This window comes from Rousettus aegyptiacus, unplaced genomic scaffold (assembly GCF_014176215.1).
Source record: "Rousettus aegyptiacus isolate mRouAeg1 unplaced genomic scaffold, mRouAeg1.p scaffold_m13_p_9, whole genome shotgun sequence".
NCBI lineage: Eukaryota > Metazoa > Chordata > Mammalia > Chiroptera > Pteropodidae > Rousettus > Rousettus aegyptiacus.
This window is the reverse complement of record NW_023416312.1, coordinates 37638338-37653762: the sequence shown is the minus strand read 5'-3', so window position 1 is coordinate 37653762 and position 15425 is coordinate 37638338.

Genomic DNA, 15425 nt, shown 5'->3' with positions numbered 1-15425 from the left:
TGACCTGAAAGCTGCTATGTCTGCCCTGAAAGAGACCCTTCTCTTCTGTAGCCAGGGGGCTGAGGTTGCTGAAAAGAACACCCAGAATTTCATGTTGTGATTCTGACTGGATTACAATGCAAGTTGAATTTCCCACCTCACTGTATATATCTACCTCCCCTTAAAGTGAAGGCATTGACTGGGAAGGAATGGTATCCTGACGGTTTAAATGGGAACATGTGGGAAGACCTTGATGAGGCTTGGAACATTGAGCCCCTAAGTACATGAGTCATCTTCACCAGTGGAAGCAGCCTCTCCAAACCAAGTAGAAGCAGCCTCTCCACCCCAGTCTGTGGAGATTAACCCTACCTTGCCCAAGGAAAGTGTAATGGCCTCCCCCGAGGAAATGTCCCTGAAAGGCACTGCTGATGCTCCTCAGGACCCACCTCCATCACCGCTCTCTGCCTCTAGACCTATAACAAGACTCGCGTCCCAGCAGGCCCCTTAAGACGAAGTAAAAAGTGTAACCCATGAGAAGGTGTGCGGTATTCCAAAAGAGCTACTAGATTTCTCTAATTTATACAGACAGAAACAGACAGACATGTGTGGGGATGGATATTAAGGGTGTGGGATAATGGTGGAAAGAATGTCAAGTTGGATCAGGGCGAATGTATTGATGTGGGCCCACTAAGCAGAGATTGTGCATTTATTGTTGCAGCTCGGAGAGTTAGAAAGGGCTCTGAGCGTTGGTTTGGTTGGTTGGCTAACACGTGGCCCAAACTGTGGTCCACAGCAGGTGAACTAGAAATCACAAATCTTCTTTTGGTTTACTGTAGAAGAAAGGGTTTGCAGGCTTAGGGAGACTCGGGTGTTAGAGTGCATTTGTTATTTAAGGCCTTCTCACCCACCCACGGAGGGTCCGCAGGACACAGCCTTGGCCACTGCTGTGAGGAATTAACTTGTAAGGGGAGCCTCAGCATCCTTGAAGAGCTCCATGATCACTCTTCTCTATAGACCAGAACTTACGGTGGGAACTTCTGCCACTGAATCAGGGAACCTAAAGGCAGTGAGAAGGATATAGGGAAGACCTGTGAGAACTACACAAATTAACTAAATAGTGAACCAGGTTGCGTTCAGAGCCTGCTATGTGCTGCTAGAAATGGAAACCTGGTTGATCAGCCATATGGCCAGACCAGGAGAAAAGTACAGAACAAAGAAAGATTCCCGCGGAGATTACAAAGATGAACTTAACCATTCATTCCATTCTTTACTCCCTATAATTAGTAATTGTTCATAGAAATGAAGAAACAGATATAAACCCAATTGCTCAAACACTCAGAGTCTCATTCTCTGACTGTGAGAGGACAGCACGTATGACTTTGTCATTGTCTTTATTTGGAGATTACATACTGTTTAAGGAGATACATATGGATACCAAGATGACAACTTATGATAGGTAATCTTGTGTGTCAATTTGGTCATGCCACTGTTCCCAGATATGTGCTCAAACTTTTTCTAGATGTTTCTGAGGGGACATGTGGAAGACGTCGAACACTTAAATAAGTGGAACTGAAGTGCTGCAGACTGCACCCCTTAATGCACGTGGGCATCATCCAATCAGTCGAAGGCCTGAGCATACCTATCTTTGACCAAGACAGATTCTGCAGCACAGCTCTCCCCTAGTCTCCATCCTGCCAGCCTATCCAATAGGTTTTGGACTTGCTGGGCTCCTGTTTTAAAAAGGTACCCAGGATTTCTTTTGATTAGGTATGATAAGATGACAGAAAGGAGGACAACTACCTTTGAAAGAAGAGTTTATCACTCACAGTTCCTCAGAGGATGGAAGGCATGGCTTGCCACACACTGCCACATAGGGTCACTCACAGGTAGAAGCAGAGAGAGAGGAACTTGGACAAAGCCTTTATTACTATGGTAGCAGGAAGTAGCTAAGTGGAGATGTCCCCTATTGGGCAGGAACCCAAACACAAATGTCGAAGGCTTGTGGGTGGAGGGTTTGTAACAAGAAAGGTTTTACACACCTGCAAAGACACTGGAGAGGCGAAGGTGCAAACAACCTTAGGGCATTAGCATGGCCCTTTGATCCCAAAATATCAAAACATCAATTGCAGAATATTATAAGTAGTTATCACACCATCATAATTGTGTGAGCCAACCATGAAAATCTCTCTTTCTCTCCTCCTCCTCCTCCTCCTCCTTCTTCTCTCTCTCTCTCTCTCTCTCTCCCCCCCATGTGTATGTGTGTGTCACACACACACACACACACACACACACACACACGGAAGAAAGGAAAGAACAATAGTAAGTGATGTGGCATAGAGTTTTAGATAAATATAAAGACACAGCTGGAGAAATGTGATTCCAGTATTAAGTCATCTATCTATAGTAGGTTCAAATTACTTATTTCACCTTATCGACTTTATATACATGGTGGCTATTCGATTCTACCATCTTCAGTAAGGATGATCAAAGAATCGTCCATAAAATTAATCCACTATTTTGCCAAATTCCAAAATGTTGCATGTAAGGTCGATGGAAAATTACGCTGTTCTTTTAATTTATTTTTTGGTGGGGGCGGGGATTGTTTTGTTTTGTTTTACAGTGGGGAAGAAATTCTACAAGTAACTTTTGAAGCACACATCAAAGTCTGTGTTCGTTTATGCAGCAGTGATATGCTAGAGCTCGCTCAAACCAACTGATGATAGTCCATCATTAAAATTTTAGAAAATTTAGAAAATTTTGTGAGCCAGTTGGTAAGCATACCATTAGTCAATATGAATTATATAAAATTACAATTTTATATAAGAAGATACATACTAAGAAGGGCTCCCGGTGAGTAACTGGGCTCAAATTTAAAAACAGCCTCGTTGCCATTTCTAAACGGAGGCCGCTTATGAAAACTGGGCTTTAGGGAGAAGCCTGCACTAAACTGTCTGCCTCACACATTGAACTGCCCGTCTGCACTGTGTTCCTGCTGTGGGAACCAATCCTTACAAAGGAGTTCTTGGAATTGTATTTCAACCAATAGGACTGAGGCTTTCCCTGTCCAGTTGGACCTACACAGCTGTATCCACCCCTCCCCCGCCCCACCGCAGCTTCTCCACCTATCAGAGTGGCTCCATCTGACCAATCGGGACAGCCCCTTTTGGACCAATCAAACTGCAAGGATTTGGAGCCCTCGTTTGCATGAGGACAGAGACCAGAGGCGGCGACTTCTGTCTACGTAAGTCAGCTCTTTTCTGGTGCAGAGGGTGCATTTTCCCTTTCAAACAAAGGAAGAAAATAATGTTTCCCTAGCTGGGGCTGTCACACCAAAGACGTCTCCCTGGATCAGAGCAGAGAAGACCAGAACAGGTGGAGCCCACCTGAGCAGAGCAGAGCTGCCTCGTTCCAGGGCCTCCTCTCCTCAGGGCCACCTCTCCCCAGGGCCATCTCACAGCCTCATGCTGTTTGCACTAAATAAAGTTTCCTTCTTCATTGCACCCCAAGTTGAGGGTTCCTATTGATGGCGAACTGGTGCCAGTGACCATCGGCTGACCAAACCGAAGTCAGTAAATGCTCAAAACATATTTTTCCTAGTTATTTTACTACATTTTAGTATTAATCTGTGCTCTTGGGGTTATTTTTGTCTACTGTAGATGTCCAGTGTGAAAAAGCTATAAATGGCGTTTTATTGCATATCTCTTCCATAACTCTGCATTCAGTGACATCGCGTTCATAGCTTGAACTCAGTCGTGGTGGGAGAAATTAGATCAGGGAGATTGGCAAGTGTGTACTGTAAACTTGCCCCTCCTCCTACAGAGTTGGTTGTTAAATATTAACAGGACGCCATGTATGTATGCATGCATGCATGCATCTATGTAATGCTCATATATGTATGCAAACATTTTTATTTGCGAGGGGGCAGAGGATTTAACTGAAGTCAAAGCAAGAGAACTAGCTCAAGAGACGAGAAAGGAAGGTGGAATAATGACACTTCCCGTGGAAGTAAAGTGTCTCAAGTCTTAGTTGTTCGACCTGAAACAAGTCCTTTCACTATTCTCCATGTAAACCGAGAGGTTCACCATCGATGATCATAGCACTCTACCCGTCTCTAATACTGTATGAATCCCTGGTCTACAATATAACTCTATAGTTACAGTTATTTAAATGAAATATATATATATGTATATATATACACACATATAATTTTCATGATTTTACACGTATGTCCTAAATGTGTAAAAAACTTTTTGTTGTAATTTGTCTGTTAATCAGGCAAAATGCATGATCACTGCCCTCTATGAGGACTAGAATTTTGTGAGTAACTGGGAGGCACCCATTGTCGTCCTATTTCATTTACTTTTCCTTTCACAGACACACACACACACACGCACGCGTGCGCGCGCTCGCGCACTCCAAGAGATAACTACTAATGTGTTGTTTTGATGTGATAAAGTTTCTGTTCTTGCTCCTTTGTAATCTCTGGCTCCTGGGTCTCCTAAACTCCCACCAGTCGCCAGGCAACCACTAATCTGCTTTCTGTCGATATGTATTAGTTAGCATTGTCTGGAATTTTACATAAATTTAATCATAGAGTATATATTCATTTTGTCTGGCTTCTTACACTCCACATATTGAGTTTTTTTTTTAAAGGTTGTAACATGTAACAACAGTTTCCTCTCATCTATTGCTAGGAGTTTTCCATTATATAGAAATGCCATATTTTTCTAATTTTGATTTTTCAATTACAGTGACATTCAATATTATTTTATATTAGTTTGGTGAACAGCATAGTGGTTAGACATTGTTTATGTTGATGGTGTTTAGGGACATTTCATTATTTGGTTATTACAAATAAAACTTCTCTGAACATTCCATATACAAGTCTCTGTTTGTTCATGTGCTTTCCTTTCCCTTGGATAAATTTCTAGGACTAGGATGTCTGGATCGTATGGTAAGTGTATGGGTACTAGTTTACAAAACTGCCTGCTATGGTCTGAATGTTTATTTCCCTCCAGAATTCATATTTTGAAATCCAAATGCTCAATGTGATGCTATTAGGAGGTGGGGCTTTTGGAAGGTGATTAGGCCATGATGGTGAAGCCCTCATGAATGGCATTAATGCCCTTATTATAGAGGCTCCAGAGAGCTAGCTTGCCCCTTCCACGATGTGATAATGTGATGAGAATGTGCCTGGTGCCAACCAGGAAGAGGGCCCTCATCAAACTGCGACCATGCTGGCTTCTTTATCTTGAACCTTCAGGCCTCCGGAACTGTACGAAATACAATTCTGTTGTTTATCAGCCACCCGGTCTGTGTTACTTTGTTATAGCAGCCTCGATGGACGAAGACAGATTGCCAAACTCTTTTACAATGTAGTTTTGCCATTTCGGAGTCTCACCAGCAGTTTAAGTTCTAGTTCCTCCCCACCCTTGCCAGCACTTATTAAAAATAAGCATTTCAAACTTTTGCCATTCTGATAGGTTTGTAGTGGTAGTGTGTGTGTACATGTGTGTGTGTGTGTGCACGTGCACGCTTTAAAAATTTAACAATTAAAAATATTTTTTTCAAAGTATCGCACTGTAAAATGTATGCTTTTTTTTCTTTTCTTTTTTGACATAATTATATGAGGTTTAACAAATGAATAGATCAGTGTAACTATCACCATAACCAGGCCATGGAACTGTTCCATCATACCACAACCTTGGCCCCAAATCATGGCAACCACTGATCTATTTTCCAGCAGTATAATTTTGTCATTTTGACAATGATATATAAGTGAAATTATAGTGGACCTTGTAATCTATCTAAGTTGTTACATGCATCAATAGTTCATTCAATTTAAACGTATGGGTGTACTATGGTTTGTTTTATACATTTATCTGTTGAAAGACATTTGGGTTGTTTCCAGTTTTTTTGTGAAATATGCTTAGACCTGTCATAAACATTTGCACACAGCTTTTTAGTGAAAACATGTTAAAAAATTTTTCCCAGCTTTATTGAAATATAATAAACAATTAGTTGCTTGTATTTACATTGTGCAATTCAATGAGGTTTTTTTTTCCGTTATAGTTGGCATACAATGATATACCAGTTTCAGTTGTACAACCTAGTAATCAGAGATCCATGTAACTTGCAAAGCAGTCACCCCACTAAACCTAGTATCCTTCTGCCCCCTTACATATTTACTACGTTATTAACCATCTTCCCCATGCTACCCTCTACATCTCCATGTCTATTTCGCAGCTATCCATTTGTACCTCTTAATCCCTTTGCCTTTTTTCTCATCCCCAAACCCCCCTCCTGTCTAGTAGCCCTCAAAATATTCTCTGTATCCATGGGTTTATTACTGCTCTTGTTGTCATTGTTTATTTGTTCTTTAGATTCCTCATGTACGTGAAATCGTGCAATATTTGTCTTTATCCTTCCCATTTCATCCAGCGTACTACCCTCTAGATTCATCAAGGCAATATCTTTCTCCATCCCCTTCCTTTTAGTCTGTGTGAGTCCATCTGAAGTGAGTCTCTGGTAGGCAGTATATGTAGGGGTCTTGTTTTCTTATCCATTCAGCCACTCTATTTTTTGCTTAGAGCACTTAATTCTCTTCCATTTGAGGTACTTATTGATAGGAAGGTAGTTATTACCATTGTTTATTCCTGATTTGGGTACACATTTTTTTCTTCTTAAAGAAGTTCCTCCAACATTTCCTGCAACACTGGCTTGGTATTGATAAATTCCTTTAGCTTATTTTTGTCTGGGAAGCTCTTTATCTGTCCTTTGCCTCTAAATGATAGCTTTGCTGGATCCTGGGTTTTTATCACATTAAATATTTTGTGCCAATCCCTTCTGTCCTGCATGGTTTCTTTTGAGAAATCAGCCACCAGTCTTATGGGTGTTTCCTTGTAGGTAACTAACTGCTTTTGTCTTGGTGCTTTTAAAATTCTCTCCTTGTGTTTAACCTCTGGCATTTTAATTATGATGTGTTTTGGTGTGGGTCTCTTCGGGTTCCTGGTTTTGGGACTCTCTGAACTTCCTGTGGTTGTATGTCTATTTCCTTCACCAGGTGAGGGAAGTTTTCCATCATTATTTCTTCATATAGTTCTTCAATATCTTTTTTTCCTTCAGATACCCCTATGACACAAATAGTTTTACATTTAACAGTGTCCCATAGGCTCCTTAAATTATTATTATAGTCTTGGCTTCTTTTCTCTTGCCATTCTAATTGAGTGTCCCCAGCTTCTCCATGCTCCATATCGGTCATTCAATCCTCTTTTTTATCCACTCTTTTTTTTTCCATCTAATATACTCCTCATCTCAGATAATGTGTTCATTTCTGACTGGTTCCGTTTTATAATTTCTATTTCCATTGTTATGTTTTTCTTTTATCTCTTTGTTAAAGTTCTCGCTGAATTCAACTATACTTCCCCTAAGTTCATGGAGCATCTTTATAACCAGTGTTTTGAACCCTGCATCTGTTTGATTGCTTGACTTCGTTATTTCTGGATCTCTGTTCTGTTCTCTCATATGGTTTCTGCTTCTTTGTCTTGCCATTTTGGTGGCTTTTCTGTGTCTGTTTCCATGTACTAAGCAAAATTCCTAAGTCTTCCTATCTTATTAGCGTGCCTTTGTGTAGTAGGTCTCCAGTGGCACAGTCCTGAGAGGAGTTCAGCTGCAGGCCAAGTTTAGTCCCAGCCTGTTCTCCTGCAGGGCCATCTGCTAAGATTCAGCAAGTAATCCACAGATGCTGTGCTTGGAGTTGCCTCAAAAAAACCATGCCAGAAATTGAGGCCAGCTGCCACTAGTGTGAGTCATGCCTCTGCTCAGCAAGGAGCACCTGACTTGCCGAGGATATACCTGGATGTGGCTTGGGTGGGGCCGTGAGTTGGGGAAGGCGGAGTTTCAGGGAAACCTCTGGACAGAGAGACCTCTGTTATCCAGTTTGATGACGTCTCAGCTATGGCGGGGCTGTGTCAGCACACTGGGAGGAGAGGGGGCTCAACTGAGGAATGATGGGTGCTGCTGGCACTTCTGCCTGGGAGAGACCCTAGCCTCTGGCCCTCATTCCAACAACTCAGAGTTCCCCTATAAGTCCCTGGTTCCCTCCATGCAGCCAAACCATTGCTAGTGCTCAGAATGTCACCTTGAAAGTCCACTCACGGACACAGCCCCTTTAAGAGGCATCTGCAGCTGCCAGCTGCTGCTGCTATGGCTTCTGTCCCACACAGCCACTCAGGACCTCGGGACCGGGCAGCCTCGCATGTTCGCCCCATCCTATCTCCTCCCATTGCAGGGTGATTTCTTATTTCTTCTCTCCCTAGTTGTAGGACTTGTTCATGAAGCTCCCAGGTGGCTTTCCTTGCTGTTTGCTCTGTGATTCTGTCACAACTTTGATTTGCTCGCAAGAGAGATGAACAAAGCCTCTATCACCTACGCCATTTTTTTTCTCCCAAATATAAGTTTTTAATTTTCTAGGTTAGATACCTAGCAGTTGGATTGCTGGATCATATGGGAAGTGTAGGTTTAGTTTGGAAGAAGGACTTCCAGTCAATGTGGCGGGGTAGGTAAATGCTGTCCTTGCCTCCTCTCATGACCACATCTAAATTACAAACAAAATATACAGCAACCATCATTGAAAATCGCCTGACATCTATCTGAACAAAAGTCCTATAACTTAGGGCATATGGAAGAAGCCACCTTGAGACTGATAGGGGGGTGAAGATATCGAAAAGTCTGGCCTCACACTCACGTGTGGCAGTTAAAAAATCAGGAGGGATCTCTCAGCTGCGGAGGTCTTCCCGGAAGAGCTAGGGGTCTCATCCCTGCACCAGGTTCCAGTGCCAGGAAGAGAATTCTCCACAAAATATAGATGTGGAAATCAGTAGAGATTGTGTCTGAGAACCAGGACTGTGAACCAGGGCTGTGAGAGTCCCAGGTTTTCCTCTTAAAGGGCCAGTGCACAGACATACCTGATGAAGAACTCACTTGCTCTGAGCTCCAGTGCTGGGGCATGAGCTTAAAAGGCTCCAGGGACATACACGGAGGAATTGAATTGTCTGGCTTCAGGGCGAGGGCTAGAGGGGTAGCCTTCTTCCAGACAGAAGTGCTGGTGGAAACCACTGTTCCTTCATTGAGCCCTACCACCCTTCAGCATGCAGGCTGCTATAATGTTTGAGTCTCCATCAACCTGGCTAACATTGGTCACTCTGCCCTGGAGAAATCCTAAGATCCCGTCCCACCCAAATTTCAGGCCCACCCAAACTGCTTCCATTGGCTTTTCCATACAAAGAGCCTATCTTGGTTCACTCCACGGACTTCCCTAAAAATCTCTGAAAGTTTCACAAAACCCAAACACACAACATCTGGCCTCGGCATGTTCCCCGAACCTCATGCTGAGCAGCCTCAAGCCTGGCACTAGTGGCAGCCAGCCTTGGTTCATGGCTTGCCCTCTCAAGACCCCTCCCAAGCCCAACATCAGTGGGAGCCATCTGCAGATTGCTTGGTGGCTCATGCCACATGGCCCAGGGCAGGGCACAGCCTGCGACTAAATTTGGCCTGTGGCATGGCCCGTCCCAGGAGACTCCAGGGCCAGCACATCCAGTGGCCAGCTTTGTACTAAGCACCAAGGGGCTGCATCCAAGTACAACACGCCCAAAGGGCAAGCTGGGCAGGCACCAGAGCTCTGCTAAAGTAAATCCTGCTCTGTAGGGTCAGCCCCTGCACAACAGCTCCTCCATGGTAGTCAACAGCCAGTCCTCACAATCAGCCTGAGGGTCAATCCCTTGACATGAAAACAACAACCAAGGCACAACTACAACAGGAGGGTGCACACAACCTATACAAAGGACACACCTGGAGCACTCAGCTCAGGTGACCAGGGAGACTGGGGAACTGGACCCCACAGGATACCTACTACATAAGGCTGAGAGTCATAGTAGCCCTACCTAATGCACAGAAACAAACACAGGAAGGAGGGCAAAAATGGGGAGACAAAAAAAAAAACATGTCCCAAGTGAAACAACAAACAAAACTCTAGAAAAAGAACGAAACAAAATAGAGACAAGCAATCTACCAGAAGCACAGTTCAAAACACTGGTTATAAGGATGCTCAATTAACTCAGGGGAAGAGGAGATGAACTCAGTGAGAACTTTAACAAAGAGATAGAAAACATAAAAAAAAAATAACCAGTCAGACGTGAAGAATACAATAACCGAAATGAAGAATACATTAGAGGAAATCAATAGTAGATTAGATGAAGCAGAGGATCTAATCAGCACTTTAGAAGATAAGGTAGCGGACAACACCCAATCAAAACAGCAATAGCAATGACGAAAAATTCAAAACATTGAGGGTAGTTTAAGGGGCCTCTGAGACAACATCATACATACCAACATTTGCCTCATAGGGGTACCAGAAGGAGAAGAGAGAGAGAGAGTAAGGAATTGAAAACCTATTTGAGGAAGTAATGAAAGAAAACTTCTCTAAGTTGACAAATGAAATAGACATCCAAGCCTGGAAGCACTGAGAGTCTCAAACAAGATATATCCAAAACACTAATTAAAAAGACATGTGCATTCTTATGTCCATTGCAGCATTATAGCCAATAGCCAAGATAGGGAAGCAATCTAAATGCCCATCAATAAATGAATGGATAAAGAAGTGGTACATATATACGATGGAACATTACTCAGCCATAAAAAAAAATGAAATCTTGCCATCTGCAACAATCATAATGGTCCTCTAGGATGTTAGGCTGTGTGAAATAAGTCAGATAAAGAAAGGGAAATGTCACATGATTTCACCTACATGTGGAATTTAAAGAGCAAAATAAACAAACAAAACAGGAACAAACTCATAGATACAGAGAACAGTTTCTTGTTTGCCAGATAGGAAGGTGTTTGGGGGTGGGTGAAAAAGAGGAAGGGGTTAATAAGTACAAATTGGTAGTTACCAAATAGTCAAGAGGATGTCAAGTATAGCATAAGTAATATAGTCAATAATATTGTGATAGGTATGTATTGTGTCAGATGGGTACTAGATCTACCGGTGTAATCACTTTGTAAATTAAGTGAATGTCTAATCACTATGTTTCACACGTGAAACTAATATAATATCGTATACCAAGTGTAATTGAATATATATATATATATTTCTTAAATAACAAAACCAATTAATTTGGAAGAAATTGCCAAACCATGTTTCAAGGTGGCTCCAACTTTTAGCATTTGCATCAGCAATGTCTGAGAGTTCTACTAACTCCACATCATCCCCAGCACTTGGGGCAAGGTGTGTGCGCGTGCATGTGTGTATAGTTTGAGTCATCCTAATAGGTGTGTGTCAGTATCTCACATTAGATTTGTTTGCATTTTCCAAATAGCTAATGATGTTGAATGCTGTTCATATGCTTGTGTGCCATCCTTATGTCATTTTGCTTGAAGTCTCAATGTCTGTTGCTCACTTTACAGCTAGATTGTTTATTCACTTACTGTTGAGTTTTGAGAGTTTTCTTTTTCTGTGTCTCTTTCATTTGTCTTTTTTGAGATTTACTTTTTAATAATGTTTTTTCAAATGCATTTGGCATACAATATTATCTTAGTTTCAGGCGTACAATATAGTGATTAGACATTTATATAACTTACAAAGTGATCATCCCAATAGCTCTTGAACCCATCCGACACTATACACGGTTATTACAATGTTATTGACTATATTCCTTTTGCTATTCTTTACATCTCCAGGACTATTCAGTAGCTACCAATTTGTACTGAGGGTTATTTATATATTATGAATACAAATCTCATTTCAGATATTCGAGTTGCACACATTTTCTTCTAGGTTGTAGCTTATTCTTTCCTTCTTTAATAGTGTCTTTAGAAGAATAAAAGTTTTTAAACTTGAAGTCCAATTTATCCATTATATTATTTATGGATCATGAAACAAGTCCTTGCCAAGCCCTAAGTTATAAAGATATTCCCCTATGCTTTGTTTTCAAAATTTCATAATTTTACAGTTTACATTTAAACCTCTGATCCACTTTGAGTTAATTTTTACATAAGGAGCCAGGCTTATGTAGAGGCTCACTGTTTTGCATACGATTGAACATTTCTAATGCGTAAAAATAAGCTTGATTTTTGTGTGCTGGCTTTGTATTCGGCCACCTTGTTAAACTCCCTTATTGGATTAGAAGGGTTGTTGGGTTTTTTTTTTCTGTGTAAATTCTTTGGATTTTTCTATGTAGACATATACGTTAACTGCAAGTAAGAATTATTTTACTTTTTCCTTTCCAAACTGCATGTATGTTCATTTCTTTTTCTTGCCTTATTTCATCAGCTGACTTTCAGTGTGATGTTGGGATAGAATTTCATTACCTGTCATACCTGATCTCAGGGGAAATGCATTCAGTAATTCAACATTAAATATAATGTTGGCTCTAGGTTGTTTTTGTTTTTCTGTTTTTGTTTTGTAAATATGTTTTACTTCTTTGAGACAGTATCAGTCTATTCCTACATTTAGTAGAGTTTTAATCACGAATGAATGTTGGATTTTGTCAAAATGCTTTCTTTGCATCAATTGTGATGGTCATGTAGTTTTTCTTGTTTATCTGTCAATATGCTGGATTACATTGTTTAATTTCCAAGTGTTGAACCAGCCTTGCATTCCCATGATCTATTTCTCTTGGTCATAATGTGTTATTCTTCTTAATACATTGCTAGACATGGTCTGCTAATATTTTCTTCACAATTTTTTATCTATGTCTTTTAGGGGTATTAGACTATAAATAACATTTTTTGGTAATGTCTTTATCTGGTTTTAGTATCAGGGTCATCTCAGCCTCATAACATGAGTCATCGAATTTTGAAGTATTCCTTCCTCTTAAATTTTATGCAAAAATATGTATACAGTGTGTATTATTTGTGCTTTAACTGTTTGGAATGATTTTCCAATGAAATCACAAGTACCTGGAGATTTCCTTTGGGGAATATTTTTTTTTTTTACTACAAATTCAATTTACTTAATAGTTGTAAGAATATTCATGTTATCTATTTAATCCTAGGGGCATTTTACTATTTTTTAAGGATTAGTCCACCTTTACCTAAATTGTCCAGATTTCATCATAGAGGGATTTGCACTATTCCATTTTAACTAAACAAACTGTTGATTAGCAAAGTCAGAGCAATGGTGGAAAATCTAGATAACATGGATTAATGTCTTATGGCCCAGTATTGTCCGTCCTTGGCCATTAGGGGTACTAAAAAAGAAAAAAAAATCTTCTGACATCCAGGCTAAGACTTTTCATCCTCCTATTGGACATTTAAAAAATCTCACATGATGCCAACTTTTGATGAGGTCATTCTGAGGCCACGATTAAGTGAGACAAAACAAAGGCACATCAAAATTTTTTTCTAAACACAGAAAAAAGCAAGACCACTGTAAAAGGCTCCATACACCCCTCTACTAGCTAATATGAGTGACTGCTAGTTTTGTTTTTTCTCTCTTTGATTCTTTGTTTTTAGCAGTTACAGCTTTAACCTCTCTCTAATCTGTTCTCTCTGTACAAGAGGGTTATTATGGTACTCAGTCACAGGCATGCTCTCTATACCTAACAGCATCCAATCCAGATCAAAACTCTGCTTCCTTAATCCCTCACTCAAATCACATAACGCAAGCCCAAATCCTTTAGTATGCCTTTTCTATCACCCTCTTACTTATACGGCCATCTTTCCCTATTGTGTGCATGTTCCCTCATGGCAACGAATGATAAATCCAACTTGTTCAAGTACAAATGTGTTCCTGGTGGTCTTTAGCTAGAAGGCATTGACATACTATGTCACGTTAAACTTAACGACAGATCAAAATGAAGAATCAAATATGATTACTACGATAACTCCATATGCTAATATTTATAAAGTAATTTTCAGTTTACAATGACATTTATTTTGTATGCTTGCAATGAACAATTCCAAGGCCTTGAGACTGAGAAGAGGGCCGACATAATGGTGGCAATATTAACAATAAAAAGAGTGAAAACCAAGGAGAAAATGTATTGAAAATGGATTTCCATGCTAGTGGAATGGGAGAAGAAAAGCAAAGTTGTGTTTTAGACAATGAATTGGAGATGAGGATCTGACAACCAAGTGATGCCTTGTGGGCTACAGAAGGCAAAACCCGAGTTCCTCAAGTTCCAGAGCACGGGGTTTCAGAATAAACCATCCCTTTGTATCGTTACCAAACTTTCCCAAGCCCAGTCCCTAGCCTCCATAATGTCTCAACAAGCACAATGAGACCAATGAGACCCTATAAAAATCTAAATGTGGCCACTGCGTATTTCTATTTTTCTAACTCCTCTCCACCCTGACAAACATCACCAGCCCACTTAAAAGTTATCCAGACAACCTATATATTCAGAAGTAGAAGGAAAAGTAAAATTCACTCGAGGCAACTGATTATAGAACAGCCCTATTTAACAAACAGCACTCTCTAACAGAACTCTCTGCACTGATAAAAATGCTCTATGTTTCTGCCGTACACAGTACAGTAGCTGCTATTCACATGCAGCTCTTGAGCATTTCAAATGTAACTAATAAGACTGAGAGACTGTATTTTCAATTTTATTTATTTTTAATCAATTTAAGAAATCACATATGACTAGTGGCTACCATATCGAAGAATGCGGCTCTAGCAGAAGTCTCCTCTCCTGCTGGTGGACCCGACTTGATCACTTGTCTTCACCCAAAACATGTTCTTCATGACTGCTTGGAAAATTTTAATTCACTTAGAGCCACAGTTCTTCATAAAATTCCACATACTTCAAACATGCTAATCAAAAACAACAGCTGCTTTTAGTCTCTTATTTTTACCATTGCCTTCTTTTATTTTTTAATGATTAGCAAGTATCACCAATGTAATGCATTGTGCTTATGTGATAAATACTCTCAGAGAATTAAGGATCTTTCAAGTATTCAGATCTTAGCATGAATTTGTCCAAATTGTTTTCATCCTTTCTACTGTGTCATATAACTCTGCTCCTAGGCCTTAAACCAAATTCGATAGTTGAATTTTGCTACAGTATGAAGTAAATTCACACTTTGGTGTCCAAGGTGGGAATATATTCACAGCATTTGATGTGGAAAACGTGTTCACAGTCAAAACCAAACTTTCACCTGCACCGTTAGATCAAATCATTCCTAAAGACTGTTCCTATATCAATTAGCTATTTGTTTTCTAAATTTGAGGTAAATTTCAGTTCTCTTGCATACTAGGAAAAAAATGCTGCTTATCGTCAGAACAACATGAGCAGACAAATATTCCTCCAACCCCGATATATTTCTACATCCTATAAGACACTAGATGATCAGAAAACCTCTGCAGGCAACATTTAATTTTTGAAACACTAACACTTGAGGAAGTATAGCTTTCTGCAAAAATCTCGGTTATTATCCCTTTACCA